At 43.8% G+C, this 5,196-nt stretch overlaps 1 pseudogene; it reads left to right on the forward strand.

The window, feature by feature from the left end:
* Positions 1-2,465, forward strand: part of LOC103255345 — a 3,498-nt pseudogene extending 1,033 nt beyond the window's left edge.
* Positions 2,466-5,196: the final 2,731 nt, after the last annotated feature.

The raw sequence follows: 5,196 nt of genomic DNA on the forward strand, positions 1-5,196 counted from the left end.
GCCACTGCACTCCAGTCTGGGCGACAGAGTGAGATTCCAACTCAAAAAAAAAAAAAGATTTAATTAAGATGAGCTGCCCTCCCTCACCCCTACCCATGAAGGCCACAGCCACCATCACTCCACACACCTTCCTCCTTCCTGACCCCCTCAAACAGCTGATCTCAAAAAAGATTAAAATCAGCTGATACCCAACTTCCCTCTCTTGTCCTAAGGGATGAATCAAACAATGCTTCAACAGAGAGAGCTATAAAAGGATCCATGACTGACCAGTCCTGGGCAAAGAGTGGGCCTGGTAGAATTCTCCTACCCCCACTGCACACATTCAGCCAGGGACCTACTATGAACATAGAACTGGTAAAGGGAAGGAGAAAAGAGAGAAGGGAGGAGAAGGCAGAGAGTGAGACATGCTCTTCTAAGCATGAGGTTAAATTCAGAATCTATTAAGCAACAGACTTTGAACCACACTACATACAAGCTACTGGGGGTTATCCCAGGGGATTTAAGCGAGATGGTAGGAACTCTGGCAGCTTCATACTCTCCCTGTGTCTTCCCCCAACGCACCCACGAAAACACACTCATGCAACTAATATAGAAATAACCATGTAAACATCTGCAACAAAGTTAGATACCAGCATCCCCTACAGACCCCTAAACATGCAAGTGGCAAGGGATGAGCCACCCACCAAGACCAATTTGGTATCACTGTCTGTGCAAGCAAAGTAGCAGGAAGCCACAAGGCATGTGATGGCCCTATAACCCCATTCTAATCACCAGGAAAGCTCAGAGGATCAACTGGATAATAGCTGTTGGACCCAGAAGAGTTTTCATCCTCGCTTAGTGTGCGAGTGTACGGTGTCTGTGAGGAGGAAAGGGCCAATGCAGATTATGAACTCTCAAAACCCCACACTGAGGAGAAACTACAGGAAACAGGGCCCTAATTGTGCAGGACAAGAATAACAGATATCAAAAGGAAGGTTCAGGCCAGGCGCAGTGGCTCATGCCTTGGCACTTTGGGAGGCCAAGGCGAGAGGATTGCCTGAACCCAGGGGTTCCAGGTCACGCTGAGCAGCTTAGTGAGACCTCGTCTCTAAAATAAATTTAAAAATTAGTGATGGTGGCAGGTGCCTGTAGTTCCAGCTACTTGGAAGGCTGAGGCAGAAGGATCGCCTGAGCCCAGCAGGTCGAGGCTGCAGTAGCTGTGATCGTGCACTCCTGTCTGGGTGACGAAGTGAGACTCTAATTCAAAAGAAAACAAAGAGTAAGATTCAGATCAAAGCAGACGAGCACAGAAAGTGAGTAAGCTGCCATAGTTCTGTACACACCAATAGACAGAAGAAAGGCCAGAGAATAAAGCTAAGCTACCCTGACTCACATGTCTCTGCTTAAAGAACAGAAAATTTTAATTTCATGCAAAAAATGAGTAACAGAAGATAATCTAGGCTAAATTCCACACAAAGCTACTATAAGAAAAAAGCATGAGGAGCAAATGGAATCCTTACAGACAACAAAAGGACACCAGAGAAGTGTGCCCACAGAACAGTGAGAATGAAAACAACACCTCAAAGGTAGGTATTAAAACTGAGGAAAGATTTTAAAATAATTTCAGAAAAGAAGAGTCAATTACAAAGATCATGCCCCGTGAATAAACACAATGATGTCTTAAGAGAAAGAGATGATAGGAGGAAATGCTTAAAGATCAGTATGAGAAAATTCTAGCAAAATTAACAAATATAGGAGACATATAAATAGGAGTCCCCAAAGAAGAAAACCTGAACAAATAGAAAAACCAAACATTTTAATTTCCCTGAAATTGAGAATAAAAAACAAGGTTTGACCCTATACGTGGAAAGCACAGGATGGTGGGGCCTGGGCGTCATCAGCAAGCTCCGCCTCCTTCCCAGGGGACATCCCAGCCTGGGCGGCAGTGCTTCCAGTCAGAGAAGTATCTCCAAGAAAGAAATCCCCCAGCAGTTACAAAGTGAAGAAGAGGTGAAGACAAGGATGACACTGGGTTTCCAAAACCCCCAACTTCCAATGTGGCCACCACCCTGCCCAGTTAGGACAAGGCCAAGAGCACCAAGGCTGAAACTACTAGCCCTTTGGCTCCTGAAGAGATGAAGATTTTGTGGGTCAGATTCTGATGATGCTGACCAACCAAGGATAGGAAATGATGGCATTCTCCCTTCACTGGACTAGGTGTTCCTGTCTTTCTGCCTGACCTCCTCAGTCGCGGGAAGGTATGGAGCCATCTCAGGATTGGGTCTCTCCCGAATCAAGTGGATGCTGACTATCAGGTTTTTGTCTATTTCCCTGGATACCTGGATGGTCAGTACGGGCTCTGGTGGGTGTTCCTGGTTTGAAGCTGTCTCCTGTTTCTCAGAAGATTTATCAATCATGCAAAAATTCAGAAGATGCCAGAAACATTCCCGAATCTCCCCAGGACCAAAATTCTCTTTATTTACTAAAGATGTTTTCTGGCAAAGGCCTTCCTGCGTTTATGAATTCCCTCTCCAGAAGCAAGAGGACACCTGCAGGAAGGGAATCAAGAAGCAGAACACAAAGGAATCACCTCCTGCTGTAAAACAATAAAGGACTAGCAGAGTGCAGTGGTTCATGCCTGTAATTCCAGCACTTTGGGAGGCCGAGGTGAGAAGACTGCCTGAGCCCAGGGGTTTGAGACCAGCCTGGGCAACATGGCGAGACCTTGTCTCTACAATAAATAAATTTTAAAAAGTAATTAGCTGGGTGTGGTGGCACACACCTTTTGTTCCAGTTTGAAGCAGAAGGAACACCTGAGCCCAGCAGGTTGAGGCTGAGGTGGCTGTGAGCGCACCACTGCACTCCAGCCTAGGTGACAGAGTGAGACTCCAACTCAAAACAAACAAAAAAAAGGACTGTTGAGAAGATCCTTTCTATTTGTTTCTAGGTGTAAAATGTTAATAGTTCGTGCAGAATTCTGTAATCACTGAATCATTAGTGGTTAATGTTTGAAAGGCTCTTGCAATCAAGTCTGTGCTGTATTACTAATGCCTTATCATATTGTTTGCAGTCATTTTTAAATAGCATGAGCCATGTGCCTATAGTCAGTAGGGCTAATCTTGGTTTATTCATCCTCCATCTCAAACCGAATTTGGAATTAACTATTTTAAAATATGTATCATGCTGACCATTTTAAAGGGGTTCTCTCAAAAGTTAAAATTTCTGTTATGACTGCATTTCCATACATAATCCAGATTCGCTGTTAAATTTAATCTAGAAACTTATTCATTTGTACTATATGAACAACTGGAAGCAAAACCACAGTACAAAATGCATTTAAGGTGTGGTAAAAAAATATGTCCTTAATTGGAAAATAAGCATGAATTTTTACCACTCTGTATTGGAAATTTTGCAGTACCTTGTTGTTCCGTGATGTGTACACCTAAGGGATTCTCTAAAGGTGTTGTCACTGTCTAAAATAGAAAGGACTAGGACACAAATGCAGCCTAATTACTAAAATGAAATTCTTGACACACTCTTAGAATTTCTACCCTTTTTTTCCTTTTTGAGTTGGAGTCTCACTCTGTCGCCCAGGATGGAGTGCAGTAGCACACTCACGGCCACCCTAGCATCAACCTGCTTGACTCCAGAAATCCTTCCACCTCAGCCTTTCAAGTAGCCAGAATTACAGGTGCACGCTACCACGCCCGGCTAATTTTTTAAATTTATTTTAGAGACATGGTCTCACCAAGTTCTGGGCTGGTCTTGAACCCGCAGTCTCAGGCAATCCACTCACCTCAGCCTCCCAAAGTGCTGGGATTACAGGCTGAGCCACTGAGGCAGGCCTTTTTTTCTTTTTCTTTTGTCTCCTGATGATTAGGGAAGAGGATTCGGTACTTAGGAGCAAAGAAAGAAGTAGCTTGGAACTTTTGAGATGATCCCTAACCTACTGTACTTGCTTTTACAATGTGTTAGCAGAAACCAATGGGTTATAAATGTAGAATGATGTGCTTTCTGCCCAAGTGGTAGTTCACCTTGGTCTGCTTTGTTAAAACCATAAATACAACAGAACATTAATAAATGTCTCCTGTGTAGCACCTTCTACTGAAGAAAAAAAAGGAAGGGAGAGAGGGAGGGAGGGAGGGAAAAACAGGCCAGGCAGGGTACCTCACACCTGTAATCCCAGTCTGGGCAACATAGTAATACCTTGTCTCTACAAAAAAATTAAAAATTAGCCAGGCATGGTAGCAAGTGACTGCAGTCCCAGCTACTCAGGAGGCTGAGGCAGAAGGATCGCCCGAGCTGTGTTCCCGCCACCACACTCCAACCTGGGAGACAGAGTGAGACTCTGACTCAGAAAGTACACATTTGTACTTGGAAATACTGATCCAGAACAACCAAGACCAATATATACTCCAGTAACGATGGAAAAATATTTGGGGGAAAATATCCCATGGGCATCTAGGCAAAAACAACAAAGCATTTATGGGGCAAAGTAAGTCACATTGTCATAATATTGTTTACAGCAATGCTTTATGTCAAAAAGAACACACTTAGGTCACTCAAAGAAAATGTGACCCAAGAATTTTGTCCAAACTTACTTTCAAGTAAAAGGCCACAGATAAACTGCCACGAGCACAGAAAAACTCAGGGAATATTCTTCTCACTGAAGAATCTACTAACAAATGTGACCACCAAAACGATTGGACAATGACACCCAAAGTGGTAGTGAACATGAACCATATCTTTATTCGAAGAGTAAAAAAATTAATCAGTCATCTTTGAAGGGCACCAGGGAACCAGGTCTGTTTTGACAACTGGTAAATAAACTGAATTTTCCCTACCTTTCCTCTATGAACTACACTAAAAGGTCATGTGAATAAGGTGAAGTTTCTCTGTATAAAAATATTCTAACAAAGACAAAGTAAGAACTAAAAGATTACTGGGCAACCCCTCCCACTGTGGAAGCTTTTCTATTCTCTCAATAAATCCTGCTTTAAAAAAAAAAAAAGCCGGGCTCGGTGGCTCAGCCTGTAATCCCGCGCCTTTGGGAGGCTGAGGTGAGTGGATTGCCTGAGCCCGCGGGTTCGAGACCCGCCTGGGCAGCGAGACCTCATCTCTACAGTAAATCAAAAAATCAGCCAGGCGTGGTAGCGCATGCCTGTAATTCCAGCTACTCAAAAGGCTGAGGCGGAAGGATCGCGGGAGCCCAGCAGG

This window comes from Carlito syrichta, unplaced genomic scaffold, assembly GCF_000164805.1.
Source record: "Carlito syrichta isolate Samal-C Ts95f unplaced genomic scaffold, Tarsius_syrichta-2.0.1 Scaffold288045, whole genome shotgun sequence".
NCBI classification, from domain to species: Eukaryota; Metazoa; Chordata; class Mammalia; order Primates; family Tarsiidae; genus Carlito; species Carlito syrichta.